Source organism: Lactuca saligna, chromosome 5 (genome assembly GCF_052625555.1).
Source record: "Lactuca saligna cultivar CGN05327 chromosome 5, ASM5262555v1, whole genome shotgun sequence".
Classification (NCBI taxonomy): domain Eukaryota; kingdom Viridiplantae; phylum Streptophyta; class Magnoliopsida; order Asterales; family Asteraceae; genus Lactuca; species Lactuca saligna.
Window position 1 is genome coordinate 102,495,265 of NC_136421.1, and position 20,721 is coordinate 102,515,985.

The following is a 20,721-nucleotide window of genomic DNA, read 5'->3' on the forward strand; positions in this document are numbered from 1 at the left end:
TTCATTTGCTCATTTTCTCTTCTCTCTCTCTCTCCCGTTTTGCATCGATTTACATGCAAGAAATATCCCGAAGCCCCGGTATCAACCCCGAGCCCCGAAGCAAGTCCCGAAGCCCCAAAGATCCCGAGAAGTATGATTCCTGAGCCGAAGCTCTACCCGTGAGGAGCTCGGTTTTTGTGAAGATCTTCCAGATCTACCGAAGAATACTACTTCTACAAGCCGTAGTGTTGTCCGATCATCTTCTGATCAAGTGAGTATGTAGTTACTTTCTTCTAACGCATAATTATGAAGTATTTTATACGAAATACGTGTTATGTGTATAATTTTGTTGTTATATGTGTGAATGTATATTCACTCTCTTCTATCTCATAGATCTGATTTATTTTCTATGAAATACGTGTTGTGTGAGTGTGCCTCATCTGTTATGTGGAATATGTATTGAATGAAAATGCTATACAGGTTTTAAACTATGTATAAAAATATATATATTTTTATCTACTAATATTTTGGGTAGAACATGGGTAGATAGTTGGTGTGTAATAAACAAATGAGAGGCCTCGATGTTGTTGTTGTTGACCTAGTTATTCAGCGGAGTATGGATAACGACCACAAACTCCTTCTAGACAGTCTTGTGGAACGCTAGCAGGTTCATAACCTGTACGTATTGTGAACCATGTGTTCACCAGTGTACTCTATCCCCCTCATATTTTCCTTTAGGATATCTATTGTTGAGGAAACCCCTTAGCAGTAATGTCCATCCCGATGAAAATCCTAGATTAGGTCCCTTGAGATAGATGTTGTTTTAGGGACGTAAAGTGAGGATAACGGGAATGGGTAATTGGGTTATTTTTGTTTGGTGAAATTAAATATAATTTATTTATTGTGGGTTGAAAACCCTATATGCTCACCAGGCTCCCAAGCCCGACCCACTCAGTTTTATTTATATTACAGGTAGTGGCGCAAGGGCATAAGATGGATGAATCATCAAGTTGTTTTGTTTACAAGCCTGCATATGTACATATTTGTTGAATGACTTGTAATGTTATCATTTATGCTTTATGGACTGTATCAAAACATGACATCGCGAGTTTTGATTATATAATGAAAATGCATCTTTTGATGAAATGCTTTGATAATTATTATCTTATCATATTTTTGTTTTTGGGAACAAATTCCACAACTCTTTTAAATCAAAAGGATTTACTCTGAAATGATTTTAAGAAGCATAAATGAAATCGGTCTTTTCTGGCCGAGACTTTGGGGATGTCACAGATTCTAACCTGGCAACTGGAGCGAATGTCTCTTCATAATCGATTCCTTCTTCCTGGCAATATCCTTTCATCACTAGCCGAGCCTTATTCCGGATCACATTTCCCTCCTTGTCCATTTTGTTTCTGAACACCCATTTGAGACCGAAAAATGAGGCATCTTTTGGTGTTGGAATAAGTCTCCAGACCTTATTTCTTTCGAACTCATTGAGTTCGTCTTGTATTGCCTGAACCCAATCAAAATGATCGAGAGCAGTATTGACGGTCTTCAAGTCTATTTTGGAGATGAATGAATTAAACATGTAGAATTCTACTTTGGAGAATAGAGCAGTTTGCTTCGCCTTCAGTTGTGATCGAGTTAGAACCTTTTCTGATTCATCACCCACTATTTGAGATGCAGGATGATCTCTGGTACATTTGGTGAGAGGAGGATAATTTGGATCATAAGAGGGATCCAATTCAGCATTTACCACTTCTTCAAACTCTGATTGAATATCATCATCATAAAGCATATTAGAATGCTCCCCCTCGACAGATGAAGAAACATGTGGATGTGAGCCAAAAAATCATTCTTTTACTGGGCTTTCGGGCTGTTCCGGAATTTCGGTTGCTACAGGACTTTCGGGTCGTTCCGGACTTTCAGTTGCTACAGGACTTTCAGGTGCAACCGGGCTTTAGGTTCTGGCTGGGCTTTTGGTTCCGTCAAAGATTGGATTCTCCCCCTGGCCATGAGCATTATCGTCAATTGAAAATGATGGACCCTCCCCCTGGATTTGTGAGTCCTGTCGATCTGAAGTGACTTGATTCTCCCCCTCGACTGAACTTTGGTTTGATTCTGATTGTTGATAGAATCTTCAACAACAGAAGTTGATGAGGCTTTTTTGTCACTCTTCTTCTTTTGCTTTCGTTCATCTCGATGCTTAGCCGGTAGAGCACCTTCAACAACATGCTCATGTCTCAAAAGCCTACGTTGCTCTTGTGTCTGTAATGAGTTTAACAATCTGCCAAAGTAATTTCTAACAGGTCCCTTGTATTCTCCAAAGTGGTTATTGAAGCTTCATATCTCTCAGGTATAGTAACGAGAATTTTTTCAACGATTCTTGAATCTGAAAACTTAGAGCCAAGCAATCGTACCTTGTTTCCAATATCCAGTAATCTATCTGAATACTCCTTGATAGTCTCTGATTCTTTCATTCTCTGCATCTCAAATTCTCTGATCAAGTTGAGAGCTTGCATGCCTCAAATTCTTTCATCTCCTTCATATTCATCCTTCAAATAATCCCACACTTCTTTTCCAGTTTTGCGGCACATAATTCTTGTGAAAATGGTTGTGGAGATTGCAACAAACAGAGTTGCTTTCGCCTTTGACTTCCTTGATGTCTTCTCTTTGTGAACTTTGATTTGAGCCATGGTAGGATTTTCTGGAAGTTATGGAACAACATAGTCCTCTTCTACAGCTTCCCAAAGATCCATGGCTTCAAGATAAGATGTCATTCTTGCAGCCAATACCTGGTAATTATCACCATTGAACACTGGAATAGTGAATTGTGAAACACTACTTTCTGCCATTTGTCCTCACAGATCCCTTAAGCAATAAGCTTCGATACCAATTTGTTAGTTTTAAAAAAAAATAGAAAAGAAGACAATAGGTTGTAAACAGGAGAAAAGTGAACAGGGGAGATATGCTATGGAATGACTGGAGTTGGAAATTAGAATTATCAAAATCATTGTACTACATCAGCTTATATAGTTGTTATTCATAACTGAAAATTAACTTGAAATTAACTATTCACTAACTCCTAATTAAACTTATTAAATTCAAAAATAAAAACTGACAAAACCATAACTACTTTTATTGCTCATTAGTGGATTCCTTAAAGCATATTTTCAACACATATAATGGAATATATTGGCATGAATTTAGTGTTCAAAGGGACTATCAGGAACGAAAACACTCCAAGGGAGTAAGGAACACTTAAAGCGAAGTGATCAATCACATGTGATTGATCAAAGGGATGTTTATGGTCACCAATTGGTGTTTACGTCCATGGAGTGTACGGTTGTAAACTCATGGTAATAGGTACACAAGAGGGTGATTGAATGATAGGGAAGCTTGTGGGACTATTGCTCAACAAGATGATGTGTAAAACTAACCTTTTGGAAGGTTTTGAGGTGTTTACGGCCACACCAAGTGTGTACGGCCATATACACTCAAATGGTGTCATTTTGGGTCTTAAATCAAAGGGGTGTCAAAGGTTCAAGTGTTCTAATGGATGGCAAGTACTTAGAAGTGTTTCTGGCTCAAGACATGACCAAAACAAGGGTTTACAACCATAACCAATAGTTTACGACCGTATACTCTTGAAGTTTATGAGATTGATGATGTTTCAAGACTATGATCTAGTGTTTAACATGTATAACTAGATGATAGATGGAATACTCACACTTTTGAGGTCCTTTGAGGAGTTTTCTGCCACCAAGAAGAAGTGTGTGTTCTTGGTGAAATATGATGATTATGGAGATCTAGACAAAAGAGTTGATTTTTATGGATGGAATCAAAGGATGATAAATGATTAAGAATAATAACAACTCAAAGATGGAAGAAACACTTACGTTTTTTAAGATCTAGGATGAAAGGATTGATGATACTTGAGAGAGAATGGGTGTTCTTGACTTGAAAGTGGAAGAAATGAAGAAAAATAATGTATAAAGATATTTATGGGAAGGAGTTTACGGCCCACGTAGAGTTTACGACCGTAAACTCTATTTTGTGGCCGTGAACTCCTTGTGATGGAGTTTTTAGCTCGACTGCAACACCACAAACTTTGGCAGATACTTCCTATTACTCATTCCTTGGATGTACTAGGCTTAAAACTCACTAGAATGACCCTCAACAAGGCTAGAAGGCAATGAACTTAAGTCTGACTTTTGGTTGGATTGGATGGCTTTACAAGACAGAAATTTCGGGTTGTCACATAATTCATGAAAAATACTTTCTGAGGTCTATAAATCCTAGGTAAATTTGTGGATGACCCCTAAAGTGAATGACGACGTTTCAGTGACTTTCGTCGATTTTTGTTACTATTTGTTATGGTTTTGAATTTTCTTTTTGTTTAATTCAAATAAATCACAAACCACTTTAAGGAATGTGCAAAGGCTATATACGATTTTTCACAGATTCTACCTAATGTTTATTACTCAGAAAAATGTTTTCAGAATTTTTCATAATGCATTCCTATTTTTCTCCGATTTTTGTATTTCTAATGGACTAATAATGGAAAAAATATTTGTACTCATCCAAAATTCATGAAAATTTACTAGAAGGCCTTAAAATATATTAGAACTCTAAATAAAAGTTTTGATGATTTTTCTATTCAGTATACTATTTTTCTTCTATTTTCTAAGATTAAATACACTTAAATCCACAAAATCGGATTTCAGTATATAAAAATCACCATTGGTATTTTTCCCGGATTATGTACACTGTAAATGGAGTTTAAATTTTTTTTGGTAATTTACTTTAACTATTTGGTAATTATTCACCATTTAATGATTATTCAACAGCATAAAACAAAAAAAAAATAGCAAAACTAATTGAAAAATATGTTTTATATTTTTCACCGCTTTTATACGTGTTATAACAGTTTTAAACAAAAGTTTGGGAAATTTTGGAAACAGTCTTTTATTTATTTCAGTTTTTATTAGAATAAATGCACAAAAATCATAAAATTGGGTTAAACAGTTTAGAAATCCAATTTTATATTTTTCCCAGCTTAAGTATGTCTAATGGCAGTATCTTAAAAAGTTTAGGAATTTTTATTATTTAGATGCTATTTTTCACAAATTTATATTGTTATGAAGGCATAAAATTTTGGAAAAATAGTTAATCATATAAAAAATTCAAAGGAAAATTTATGGAAGACCTCTACTATGTTTAGAATGAAAATGCAAAGTTTGATAATTTTTGGAATCTGTTTGATAATATTTTGGCTTTTTAAGAGCTTAAAACAAATTTAAATGTGTTAAAATACCCTTAATTAATATTATAAATATTTGGAAATTAATATCCAAAATTGTCTTAATCACATGAGTTATAAATTTTCACCATCTCAAAAAAATGTTTGTAACTTATCAATATTAAATTTTGACACAATATTGGTATAATTGTATTGTAGTAGTAAGTATATTAGCATTAGATTTCGACTAGAGACTCAATAGCGTATACCATTATTGTAGAATTCGGTAGTGGTACAAGTGGAACTTAGATCAAGGCATCATTTGCATCATCTTAATGCATTGTGACTATTCACGACTCCCCCTATTTTCGGTTTTTATGTTTTGGGGTGGAAAAGCATGTCCGAAAAACTATTTACCATTTGTTGCATTTAAATTGATTTGTATCAAACTTGGTTTCTATAGTTTGCATATTGTGAGTATTCACCATTCCCCTATTTTTGGTTTTTAAATGTTTTGAGGTGGAAAAGCATGTCCTAAACTATTTATGTTCGTTGTATTTATTTTGACTCGTATGAAACTTAGTTGGTATATTTCGTATGTATGTGTATGTTACTTTAATTCATGAGGACTGTATCGCGGTTAAGTCCCTTGAATCTCTAGACACAACTCATTAACTATTTTGAGCCTATGGTTATTATGGATAGCGCTATCAGGAGGTAGACTACTCCTCACTCGTACGATTCGCTTGAGTGTATTTTACCATTTCATACATTATGTTTGTGATACAGATAGTAGTCAATAGGGCACGATTCAGTCATTAGGATTGGGTTGTGAACTCATAAATGGAATCTTGATGCACATACGAATCTTACATTGCATTTTAGCGATGAAACTTGTATACTCATTTTAGCAACAAAACTTGTATACTCAATTTAGCAACGAAACTGGTATATTCATTTTAGCAACAAACTTTTTTTACTGAAAAGTTATACACTTGTTTTAGCAATGAAATTGATTGCTCCTTGTAACAACGAATATTATTTCGATTCTTGAATACTCATTTTAGCAATATACTTTTATTTATGGAAACTTTTACCAAAATTTTTATTCGTTTCTTGAAACCAATATTATTTTTAATCTGTGAGTACTCACCAACTAATTTTATAGTTGACGCTCGTTTTACATGCTTTTTGAGGAGCCATCTAGTAAGAGGCATGTAGAGACACTTCACTTTTAGGAGCATTCACATGTGTTGTGTTTCAATTTACATTGTGATTTATTTTAGAAGCTGTTCAAACACATTGTAAATTTGTAATGATTTTTAATAATATGGTTGATTTTGTCTTTAAACTTTTGCTATGAGACCCTTTGTACAGCCACGCCCCATGTTTCCGCTTTAGCGGGGTGTGACATTTTTCTACAAATTAGGGACAATACAAAACAAACGTACTAGTAAACTATAATAGGTATAGTTTAGGGGTTCAGAACATACTATAACTAGAATAGGAATGAACATACGATAACAAGAATAGAAAGGAACATACAATAACAAGAATAGAAAGGAACATACAATAACAAGTACAGAAAGGAACATACATCCTTTTACAAGAACAAGAAAACATTAATATGAAACCACTAATTCACGGCATAGCAATATACTTGTTATGTTGCGTTTTGTAACCAGAGTCTCCTAGAGGGAGAACGGGCATTGTGTGTATAGATCTATACGGGATTGGCAATCCTGCATCCCAACTGTTCACTACAGTTTGGCCGGCAAGCTAAGGGGTGTCAAATGTCACATCAGTTTCGATGCTAGTAGGTCGTCGTGTTAAACACTTGTCAATCTGTATGGTTATAACCACCTCACATTTTAACTTTAATTAACCAATTGGTTTTAAGGTAGTTTGTGCTCCAGTAGTTACTTTAGTGCTTCATTTTCCCATTACATTGATATAGTGATCTTCTCACATAAAAGGTAATGCAAATTATTTTCTAGTAAAGATAGTCTTAAACATGGGAAAACATACATCATTACAAAAGACAAAACATAACAGTCGAGTTTAGTACATTCAGTTAGAAGGGGGCCTATAATGCTAACTTTATTGTTCCTCAGTAGATACATCAGGGATATATATTAATTGAGTTCAACAGACAATAGGATGTGTGCTTTCTGCTTCATTTCCTGTTCCTTGTTTGGTTGTGGGCTTAGAACAGATTCACCCAGTCTACGATCTATTTGATCTTAGCTATATATATATATATATATATATATATATATATATATATATATATATATATATATATATATATCCTATATACACCAAGAAATCATAAGGAGTATTAGGTATGGGTCAGGTTTTAGCATACAAATTCAATATATCGCTTTCTAGTACAAAAACATACTTTTTAGATAGAACAGTTAGTAGGCTAAACTAGAAACTTATCAGTGAAAGGTTTAATTCATTTTATTAAACCAGTATAACCTAAAGGACCTTTAGTGGTTAAGTATATAATACCTTAGTTTGTACATCAGTGTTATATATAATTAATATCTAATAGGCTGTCGGATGAGTGATTTCCGCCTTACTTCCTGTTCCATGTTTGGTTGTGGGCTTACGGCAGATTCACCCATTTAACTGTTTGTTCGATATTAGATTATATATAGCTAGTATAAACTAAGTGATTATAGAAGGAAATATTGTGGTTACCATTTTTACTAAAGGAAATATATGATTTTCTTAAAGAATGTTTTCATCAAACATAAAGAACTATTATAATTGACTCCGTAAGTACCAAGTAAATACGCCAGGGTTGTATACAATGAAGATCTAACAAATAATTGGATGTGTGCTTTCTGCCTTACTTCATGTTCCTTGTTTGGTTGTGGGCTTAGGGCAGATTTTCACAATTGATTGTCTATTTACTCTAGATTGTATATAATTGATATCCATTTAGTACTCATAGAAGGAATTGTAGAGTCATTTTTACTTATCATTCACCACATCATAAATTATAGGATTTTCTTGAGGAACAGACGAATTTTTCTAAAGAACTTACTTTTCATCACTTAAATACTTATGAATTCACCAGCTTAAATGCTAATCTACTCTTTCAAAATAACTTGTATTCTTAGGAAACTAGTAGACAGGTACGTGCATTGGGATTCAGAAGATGAAGTACAGTAGCTACATGTCTTGTTTTGTTATTTACTTTTGGAGTCAATCTTTTTTGAATATTTTTGGACATTGGATTAAGGACCATGAAAGGGTTTGGGCGAAATTTGGAAAATTAGGCCATATTTGGGCCTTGGGTGTTTATTTGGAATTTGGGCCTTTTAGATTGTTGGTTTGGGCCTAGGCTTTTAGCTTAGTTAGGTAAATGGTAAAAGGGTCTTTTACCCTATTTTAGAATCTTAGTATGAGTTGGGATCCATTATTAATTGGATGTTATTGTGATTGATAGCTTGGGGATTTATTGGACCAGCTGCCATAAATTTATTAGTGTGATTCAGCAGTTTGAGGAGAGTCTCCTCACCATGTTTAGTGGGTCGAACGCACCAATGTTCACCCATGATCTGTTATGTCAGAATACTCGATGTCTTCATGACTATTGTATGTGTATGTGATTGTATGCTTCCAAGGCTGGGCCCATTATGCGAGTTTGGGTGGGGCCCGCTATACTCATTGGGTGGGCCTATCATACAGGTGTGGGCGGGACCAGTTACACTCATTGGGTGCGGCCTGTTATGTGTTATGTATGTATGGTATGTGGTATGTTGGGAAACTCACTAAGCTTTGTGCTTACAATTTTCATTTTATGTTTCAGGTACTTTTGGATCCAAAGGGAAGAGCTTAGGATGATTCTAGAGCACACACACCACCTCGTTCCATATCTTATGATTTAATTTAATATTATATGTTGATTGATACATTTTTTATTTGGATTTTTATGATGATGTATTTGGGATATCAGTTTTATTAAATTAAAAATGAAAATTTTGGGCCTTATTTTCATTTTGTATATTTTTTCTCTTTTCTGGTAGCCAAAATCGAGAGTAATATGCCTTCATTCCTTCTCCTCTATTTCCTTGTGTAATGTAGAGTTTAAGGATTTATAATTTGATTCTCCTTAAGACTAATTTGGTATTATTTATTAAGGCTTAAGAACAAATTAATACAAGTGAAGAATAACATGTTTTAGTGGGTTACTCTTGCTTGGTGGATACCTGTAGAAATCTTCTACTTTGGAGCTTCATGCCTCACTTCATCAACTTCCATCTCCCTTGATAATAAAAGACTTCAAAGGTTTTAATAGTTTCATTCTATGGTTGATTTAATCTTTCCATGCTTTGCAAAATGATCCTTCGTGGATCGTAATAATTTTAAGTTTATTCATAATTTTAAAGCTTCTATTTCTATTTTTATTTTTTTTAGAAACCAATTTTTGAATACACCCCAACACATATGTTACTAGAAAATATCATTCTAAAATTATTCTTGAGAATATACATCTTTCATGAAAATCAAATGTACTCACCTCAAATACTTAGGATGTCTAAATATGTATCATATTTCCTTCTGGTCCTTTCTTGGAGTTCTTGAGCCTTCTATGAAATTGATCATTTTAATTTATTTATTCAATTCACTATCATACGACTCATGCTTATGACGCGCACGAGCGCGCGCGCGCACACACACACACACACACACACACACACACACACACATATATATATATATATATATATATATATATATATATATATATATATATATATATATATATTCAAACTATGTATTAACATCATTATTTGACAACTCATTCAATATTTTTTTATTGTTGGCCCTTTGCATGTTCTTAGCACTTTGGTTATAAACATCACCTTTTCTTATATTAATTGTAAACTTATGAGATTATAACTCTTTGTATTTGTTCATTTCGACTTTTATAATTTTTTTCTATAGTTTCATTTCACGCTCATAACTTATAAATGATAAGTATCAGTTCCTTTAACAATTCACAAGTCATATGAATTAGTTTTCTTCATAATCTTGTCTAATCATCTTGACATTTAATCCATGAACATATAACTAAGTAATCATGTCCATTACATGTTATTTCTCATTATTAACATGTTTATACAAACTTATTTGTGATTAACTAACTTCATTTTCCACATATGATTAAACCTTTAAATTAGGGTTCATAATTTCATCTCATTATTTCCAATTTTAATCCATACAAAATGAATAGATTAACTTATTATATAGTTTTATTCAATTGCATATCAAAATTATATTGAAGTTTTACTTGTATATGATATACATACACACACACACACCAAGAATACACATACTAGAGGTGAGTCATTTCTTGTGGTTGTTTAAGTACATGTATGGGAAAATGCATGCTCTAGTACATATGTATGGTCTAACTGGTTGTATGGGGGTTTTATAATATTATGTTATGTTTACAATATTATTTTGAAGTAATGAAGAAAAAAATGATTTAGGAAAAGCTTTTGTAAGCTAGAATTCTTTAAATGGACATTTTGTGCATAAAAAGTGTGTTAGGACCATGTTAGTAATGAGGATTATTTATGATGTTTAAATATGATGTTATACATGGTATGTTTCTATTTTATCATGTTTAAATGAAACTAGGAAATACATGCTTAAATATGATATTATGTGTCAGTTTTGAGTGTATACCTTTGAAGTATGACATGTGATATAATATGCCTTGAATCAATAAATAAAATACAAGCATGATTACATAATTATAATGGTGAGGTGTGTGTATGACGCATGCGAGCGAATTAATTAATTACAAAATTAACTAAAATAAAAGGGAATACATATATTGGGGGTAAAATGGTAGAAACCTACTTAGGTGCTTGCATTATTGGATATCACGGTGGAAGGATATCATTAGAGAAAAAGAACTTAAGCTAAGTCGAAGTCGAGTCGTTTTCTAGATACCCATTTTGATACATGGTTTCAATGCATCTGAATACAATAGACTGGAGTGATGTTGGTTACTCGGAGACGTCGGATCAAGCATTATGTTTGGGTGGGGGTATGCATCTAGAAGTACCATTGTACCACCTTAGAACAACAACACATCATGCTTGTACATGCAAAGTAGTATTAGTAAACGCTACCATAAAAATAACTATAATGAGGTAAATAATATAATAACTAATACCATAAAAATGTCCAGATTAATATATATATATATATATATATATATATATATATATATATATATATATATATATATATATATATATAAAAATAGCTACGATAAGCGGTGTTAGCGACATATACATTATAATAAGTAAGTATTATGAAGTATAAAAGATGGTAATTACACTCTGTATTGATAGTAATAATCGATGTATATTGATTAGTAAGAGTTGATAGCAAGACTAAACATGATGTACGAAGTATGTTTCCATACCTATGTGCTTGAGATTCACTCATTATGTTGATGTTGACACGTGTTTCCTTGCATGTTGTTTTGCGCGTTGGATTCGAATAGGTAGCTTGATTTGATGGTCTCATGAGGTTAGGATTCTTTGGCTAGTTACTTTTAGTATTTCATTAACGATGATACCAGTTTGAGACTTGTTAGTGATGTTTCTTTTATACATGATTTTTGGTGTGTGTTATGGTATCACTTTTGCAAACTCTGAATTTTCCTGGGTTATTTTTGAAATATTTATATTAAGTAACGTTGGTGATGTTTTGTAATAAATAAATAAGTCTTTTGTTACTATAATATATTAAATGAGGTTTTAAAAAAATAAATAAATGAAAAATAAAGGCTTTACAGAATTGACCTAGTCACTTGGCGAACCTTAGGCCCTGACTCAGCCTGTAACAACCTAAAAATAGTAGTATTTTTTATAAGGATCATCAAAAAATTCATCAAAACACCAAAACATAATATTGAAAACATCAGAGTACAATTATTCAAATTGCAGAGGTCATTTGGGGAGGATGTTGTGCCATCACGCCGGGCCCTTCCCTTTCAAATCGAAAGTACTTGAAACCATAAAACATCAACTATAAACATAGAGCTTAGTGGGTCCCCAAAGTACCACATACCAAAAATATGAATACGGGCCCTGCCTTGTGGTATATTTCAACGCGACATACCATACTGGGCCCCGCCCTGGGGTGTATTTCAACCCGATCACATAAACATATATATATATATATATATATATATATATATATATATATGTATATATATATATATATATATATATATATATATATATATATATATATATATATATATATATATATATATATATATATATATATTAGTGTTGCAAATATGGGTCTAGGCGGCCGATTAATCGGCACCTAGGCGCTTGGCGGCCCTCTACCATCGACATTTATAGCAATTCAGATATAATCGAACGTGGTCAAATTTGGTCAAAGACGGGTCTAGGCGCTCTTATCGATCAACACAACTCAATGTAATTTAAAATCATTTTAAGGGCAAAATTGTCAAAATGTAACAATTGCTTTTAGTGTTGCTTTCGATTTCTCATTCTATGCACTCAAAAAATCGACATTTTCTCTCTGGACTTCAACCACAAAGGAACGAAAAAAGTGAAACGGCCCCATATTCTTCTACCGTTCATTGGTTCACAACGTCGACTCTAACTCTGTTTATCATCAGTCATCACCTTCAAAACACACATTTCTTGTATTCAAAGCACAGATCACTGCCCTAATTCGGTTTGTCATCAGTCATCAGTCATCGCCCTAATCTAGTTCACGAAGTTTCTCCCATCGACACCAGCTCTTCCGACTTTAGCTTTTCTTCCGAATTCAGCTCCTCTTCCGACATCAGCTACTCCCGTCTACATTTAAGTATGAATCAATTTCACCAATTTGACAAACCTATTGCATACTATTTACTAATTTGGACTTACCACCTGTATTTCTTTGCTAGGAATCACCTGAACGCCTTAAGTTAGGGTTGCTATAGTTCTGATTGTCTAAGATGCCGATAAGTTCAATACAGCTTGTAACTCTTGATCATTTTTACATATAATAAACTGCAAGATATCAGGGTCACTCTCTACACACTATGCTTTAGTAATTGGTTCAACATTTGTTTTTCCATATTGTACAGATCAATGCCTATGAAGTTTAGCATTTGATTCAAATGGGTTATTGAATTTGTGCAGTAACATGAATTTGTTTTACAGTGAATGGGTTGTGCATTTGTTAAGTTTTATTTATTTTAAATCTGTTAAGTTTTTTTTTTCCATGTTACGTACAATTCTGTTAAGTTATTTTCCTTGTTAAGTATGAATCTGTTAAGTTTAACAGTGAATTTGATTTTCCTCGTTAAGTATGAATCTGTTAAGTTTTTTTTTGAAGTCTGTTATGTAGGAATATGTTGTGTATTTTTTGAAACCTGTTAAACATGAATCTCTAAAAAATGTATTTGTTAATTTTTTTAAGGGAAATCTCCATAAAAGTCCTCAAATTTTAGTCCAATTTATGAAAAAGTCCCAAACTAATTTTTGTTTACAGAAAAGCACAGAATACCGGCTAAAACTTCGAAAAAACCCTTTTTGGCTGGTTTCGTAGATTTAGCCGGTATTCTGTCCTTTTTCGTTAGTTTGCTCAAAATATTAGGACTTTTCTGAAAATTACCCGATAACCAAAAATATTGGGACTTTTTTGAAAATTACTATGGAATTAATGGATATTATTATTAACAAATCATTTATAAACATAAAAAATATTTTTTTATTATAAACAAACGAAATACATTTGTTGTTAATTTGTAGAAATAGAATGGTCGAATATGTACTTCTCAATTATTTGTTGACCACTTCAAAGTCTCTACGTTCTTCATATGTATCGTTGTGGGTGTCATAGAGAGAAGTACTCTATTAGGCGTGACCAATACAAGAGTTGATAATATTTATTAATACACAATCAATAAGTGTCTACTTGCTATTAAGCATGACGCTATATGATCATGTGTTATTAGAAAATATCATTACATGAACATATAGATCTTTCATTATGTTCTTTAACCTAACTATCACCTAACCTCCAAACATTACCCGGTAACAACCATAAAATTACATACATCTATCGAGAGTGAAAAGTAAACTTTGAATGACAATTTAAATAGATAATCACCCTTCACTTGTTTCCATATAAATTATCACTCATGGTTCACTTTTCACATTTTATAGATGTGTGTTAGCTGATGATTGTTAACATGTAAGGTGTGAATGTTGGTTGGTAGTTAGGTTAAACAACATAAGAAGAACACCAACATTAGAGGAATGCTAACTAACTTCATCTCACCATCATACCCAGAACAATGCATAGGAAGAACGTAGAGAGTTTGAGTGGTCAGGAAACAATAGAGGAGTACTTAGGCCACCAATATTTTGGTTATTATGTAATTTATAAAAGATTTGTTAATAATAATATCCATTAATTTCATGGTAATTTTCAAAAAAGTCCCAATATTTTGGTTATTATGTAATTTTTGGAAAAGTCCCAAAATTTTGAGCAAACTAACGAAAAAGGACAGAATACCGGCAAAATCTGCGAAACCGGCCGAAAAGGGTTTTTTCGAAGTTTTAACCGGTATTCTATGCTTTTCTGTAAATAAAATTTATTTTGGGACTTTTTCATAAATTGGATTAAAATTTTGGGATTTTTCTGGAGATTTCCCTTTTTTTAATGTGTTAATGTGATGATTTAACAGTTTACAATCAATGACTTCTAACACTTCGACTACACCATCTGTGGAATCAACCGCCACCGATACACATAAACGGAATTCGGATGATGTTGGTCGGGAATATGGTTTTATCCCGGATAAAAGCAACTTGAATAGACTGAATATAAACTGTGTGGAAAAGTGTTTGGGAGAGGGATTACAAGAATGAAACAACATACTGCTCATGTGAAGGGAATGTATCTTCTTCTTCAAGATCTATAAAAGATAATCAATTGAAATGTCAAAATTCTATTAATGAAGGGAAGTTAAAAAAGAAAGCTAAATATTCGCAAGATGAAGCATTAAGATTTGAGGTGAGACAAGAATTTCATGATAGCATAGATGGAGTAGAAGCTTCTTTGGGGATGAAAACACCAAATGTTATAGGCCCCATGGATGGCTACGGAAACATAATAAACCTCGAAGAAGGTTTGAATGCGATAAAAGGAAAAAAAAATTGATCATAAAAATATTGCCCGGAAAGAAAGAATATTCATGGTTCATAAATACATTTGTAGGTGGGCATATGAAAGCACAATTCCTTTTCATGCCTTTGAAAGGGATAGCTTCAAAATGATGTTGGAGGTTGTTGGTTAATTTAGAACCGGGCTTCCACCTCCTACTAGATATGCTTTGAGTGACACACTTTTAAAGCATGAGTTGAAAGAACAAAAACTTGATGAAAAAAATGAACAAGAATGGAAAGAGAATGGATGTTCGATTATGACAGATGCTTGGTATGATCGAAAGAATAGGAGCATTATGAATTTATGTGTTAAGTCGAAGATGGGTACTATTTTTTATCTTCAAAAGAATGTTCCAACGAAGCACATACAAGCCAAAAAAAATACTTGAATATGTGGAGTCTTGCATTTAACAAGTTGTTCATGAGCATGTTTTTCAAGTTGTGACAGATAATGCCACAAATAAGATGTGGGCGGAAAAGTTGCTAAAAGAGAAAAGACCATCTATTTTTTTGGACATCATGTGAGACATATAGAATTAACCTTATGCTTGAAGGTACTTACATTATTTTGTTTGTTTATTGTATTTATTACTTTATTACTTTATTTTGTTTTGAAATGTTTAACTTTATACTGTAATTTGTTAATTAATCGTGTTTGTTTCTTCAAGGTATCGGTGTAGTCCTAAGTTTTAATAAAATCAAAGATGAAGAAACAAAACTAACCATCTTCATTTACGCTCACCACAAAACCTTGGCGATGATGAGAAGTTACACCAATAAAAGAAATATTATCTGACCGAGAGTCACGAGATTTGCTTCCGCCATTCTAACTTTACAAAGTTTGGCCGGAAAAAAAGAGAAACTAAGACATATGTTCTCTAGCACCGAATGGGAGGAATGTAAATTTTCTGGTACACCTAAAGGGATTGCCTCATATAAAATGGTGTCAAGTCTCCAATTTTGGTTCGGTGTGAAACAATGTTTAAAGGTTTTCTCCCCTTTGGTGAAAGTCCTTCGAATGGTTGATGTGGATTGGAAGCCCTCAATGGGTTTTGTTTATTGCGAGATTAAAGTTTCTAAAGAAGAAATTATCACATCATTGGGTGGTAATGAAAAAGCATATAAGCCTATTATAGATATCATAAACCAAAAGATGCAAGGTCGTCTAGATTCAGGTTTACATTTAACGTCTTATCTTTTAAATCTGTATTCTAATATGATCCTGATTTAATGAATGCAGTTCTTGATTTTTTTTGATACGTTACTTTGTGATAATTTTGATATGCAAAGGCAAGTTGTAACAATTGACTTTCCAAAGTACAAGAAAAAAGTTGACATATTTGTTGCGATCTTGCAATTAAAAACTGTAGGGTGAATGATTAATAATGTGTTTTAGTTAACAATTTGAGTATTTTATAAAATTTTGATATTTATTGATTAATAATGTGTTTTTGTTTAAAAAAGTGTAGTTAGTTGGTGGGGACTATTTGGTGGCACAACTTCTCATTTGAAAAAGACTGCAATGAGGATTCTTTCTTTGACTAGTAGTTCATCGGGCTGTGAAAGGAATTGGAGCACGTGTGAAGGGGTTAGTAATATAAAGTATTAAATTTATAATTTATAAAATTTAAATATTAAGCACATTTCAATTATTTGTTGTGTTTACATTTCTAGGTACACACACAAAAAAAAAAAACAAAATAGATTGGAGGTGTGACAGCCTGAAGTTGTTCCATCGCTACAACCCGTTCCGTCCGTAAAACTCTTCTTAAGCGAATTATTCCATATTCGTTTTTGGATTAGATCAATTGAATTAAGACTTTTATTTTGACTTTGCAAGTATCCAAACATGTTAGAAACACCAGAAAACATCTCAAACTAGTAATGAGAAAAACTTTAGTCTTGACCATATCGGGTGACGACAACTTAATCGAGTGCGACCAAAAGCCTCGGTTAACATTAGTATCGGATAGAATTCCACCGTGTCTCAAATCCAAACCATATATAAAGTGGTTTAAGCCTCATTTGAACACTTTTTCACTCTCTGACTAACCTCTCTTGTAACGCTCGTAGATCCGGGCTAATCAATTTAGAGGTAATAGGGGTCGAAAACGACTTTTCGACAAAAGATTATTTAGAATAAATAATCTTAACCAAGTTGTAGAATATGTTACAAGGTTTCCGTACATATAAAGAATGCCGAAATCCGAGTTATAACGAAGAAGTTATGACCCGTCGAAGTTTCGCGACGGAACCGGCACGACACCGGGGAGCGTAAATAGTGAATTTACGATAGAGCGAGATTTAGCCTTAGCGATCTAAACAAAAGTCGTAGAATATGTTAAACTAAGAACATCGATAAAAAGAATGCCCAAATCTGACTCCGTATGAAGAAGTTATGATTTTTCGAAGTTTCGAGTTAGTAGTGTACAACCCGAAATTCAAATATTAGATCGAGCGGTTTTTAGCCGACACGACCTAAATGAGAATCGAAGATCTCGTTAAGAGTAGCGTAACGAGAAAAATATGGGTGAAAATGGACGTCAGATGAAGGAGTTATCAGGATTTAACGGACCAATCATGTCCCGGTCTATTAAAAATATAAAATTTAAAATCTATGTTCCCACCTTCGCGTGGATATAAAGAAAGTCGAAAATGGAGCTCATATGCGAAACTTATGATTTTTAGAAGTCAAGAAGGAAAATTGCGAAACTGAGATGACGTGGCAACATCTGGACCCTCCATCGCTGATCAGACCTCACTTCAGATCATGCAACGAAGCCTTCGCATTACGCCCCACGTACGAGGTCCAGTACGCCCCGCGTACCTTCGGTCTTATCCGGGTCCTGTCCGAGTGCAAGCCAGCTGGAACACGCCTGGCAACCTTATCCGAACTACGCCCAGCGTAGTTGAGTGGTACGTGCAACGTAGGTCCGACGTTCGGCCCTATAAATAGGTTGTGAAGAGTCCTAATTTTTTCACTAATTTCTTCAACTCCTTCTCTCTGTACTTTCTCTCACTACCCCTCTAACCTCCCTAAACCCTAGATAAGGTCCCTAACACCCTAAGGAATCCCCGAGGCTCCCGGAGTCCCAAGAAAAATGAGTCTTTCAGTTTCGAAACGCTGCTCCAATTAAGTTCCGGTTTTCGTTAAAATTCGCTGTAAGTGTGCTACGCTTAGCAATTTTTAATATAGCTTTCGAATAATTATACGAATGTTATTAGGTCCTTAAAATAATTATTTGAGCTATTATTATGAGTTATATTCAGTGTTATTTAACGCTTATATAATAATAATAATAGTCAGACTATTAATTGGTCGCGGTTATCGTTAGATTAAACCCTAGTGGTATTAATACTAGGTTTTATCGAAGGAAAGTTGTTTTGAGAATATCGAAGCGTTGTCCGAGTGCTGAGTCACCACCTTTCAAGTGAGTGCATAGTCCTTTTCATCATACACATAGATATAAAGTATTTTATATAAACTACGTGCTATGTGTGCATATTATCTGAATACTTGTTGTCTATGCTGTATGAACGTTTTATACATGTTTTAAATGATTTAAACTGTATATGTATTTTATATATACGAATATGTTGGGTATGACATTGGTAGATGAATGATGAGAGATAAAAGATGATGTGAGTAAACATTGGCAAATATAGACTTAGTGCCTAATAAACATCGGCAGCTATGGACTTAGTGCCTATTGGATAAACACCGGTAGCTATGGATTTAGTACCTGTTAGGAATTGGTAGCTATGGACTTAGTACTTATTAGATAAACACTGGTAGCTATGGATTTAGTACCCGTTGAATAGACTATAGCAGCTATGGAATTAGTGCTTTATGAACGAACATTGACAACTATGGATTTAGTGCCAGTCCTATAACCCTGGAAGTAAGGGACTTCGGAATAAACGAATGCAGGATAGATGACTCTTAGGATAAATCCTTAAGAGTAAAGAAGATAATGGGGATGGGTAATTGGGTTGATTGTTTGATTTTTTAAACATAATAATTATATTATTGTGGGTTGAAAACCGTATGTACTCACCAGGTTTCCCAACCTGACCCACTCAGTTATTTATCTCACAGGTGTGGATATGAAGTCACATTACACTGAGAGATTTAAAGAGATGTAGATCACTAGTGTAAATAAATGTAAGCTTGGTTTATGCTTATGTTTCTGTATTAACGATGACATCCCAAACGTTTTAAAATGAATAAAATACGTTTCTTCGAAAATGTTTTAATAACGTATTTATCGTGTTTTTCTGGGAACAAATTCCACAACATTTTTATTAAAAGAAGAACTCTGATTTTTATAAAGCATAAACAAAATCAGTCTTTTCTGGCTGTGAAAATGGGAATGTCACAGTTGGTATCAGAGCATTAGTTTAAGCAAACTAAGAATATGGATTTATTTCTAGACTTAAACTTAGAATGCTAAGCGATGATTGTGAGGTGTGAGCACTAGCTTAATTTAGGAATGATGCCTAAATTGCTTTTATGTGCTAAATGATTTATTATGCTATAGTTTGATCGGATCTATGGTCTGTTGCCGACCAGATCTGGAAACCTTATGTGTTTAGAATTCTAAACGTACGAATACAATATTAGAACTAGCATATAAACGTTTCGGAGTGATGAGGATGATTTAAGACGTCAATCCTAAATTAAGATCTAGATTCACCTTATTCAGTGTATAGATCAAGATGGCAAGGACCCGTAGCGGAAACGTGAATGCAAATGGGAACCGAAACCAACCCCCAGTGGTTCAGCAAATACCTGTTGTAGAAGAAGTTGCACCTGAGCCAATCACCATGGCTGGAGTGCAAACCATGATTCGAGCTATGCTAGTTGAACAAAGGGAAGAAATGAGACAGATGTTCCACGAAAATAGGGACGAACCTACCATACATGTTGAGCCAATTGAGCCAATTCCCGAACAATCTCTGGAAGGGAACTACAGCAGCCAAGCGAGTCAACTGGGGACTCAAGGCGAACGAAGGGAAGGCCCGGAGAGAAGAAACGACAAGGATGGGCGAATGTACAAGAATTTCTTGGGTGCGAAACCACCAAGTCTCTCAGGAAGCCCAAAGCCTGTTGAGATTATGGATTGGATCTCTGAGATGGAGATGGTGTTTGAGAGCTGCAACTGTAACGAGAAATAGAAGACTGTCTTCGTAGTAAGACAGCTGAAAACTGGAGTCTTGAGCTGGTGGAAGCTATTGGCAGATACGATG

The 20,721-nt window shown here is 33.8% G+C and overlaps 1 long non-coding RNA gene across 1 annotated transcript; it reads left to right on the forward strand.

Moving 5' to 3' along the window:
* The first annotated feature begins 12,806 nt into the window (after nucleotides 1-12,806).
* Nucleotides 12,807-13,457, forward strand: LOC144998325 (uncharacterized). Its single transcript, XR_013660255.1, has 2 exons — nucleotides 12,807-13,117; nucleotides 13,200-13,457. It is a non-coding gene; the product is annotated as an uncharacterized LOC144998325 (long non-coding RNA).
* The last annotated feature ends 7,264 nt before the right edge of the window (nucleotides 13,458-20,721 follow it).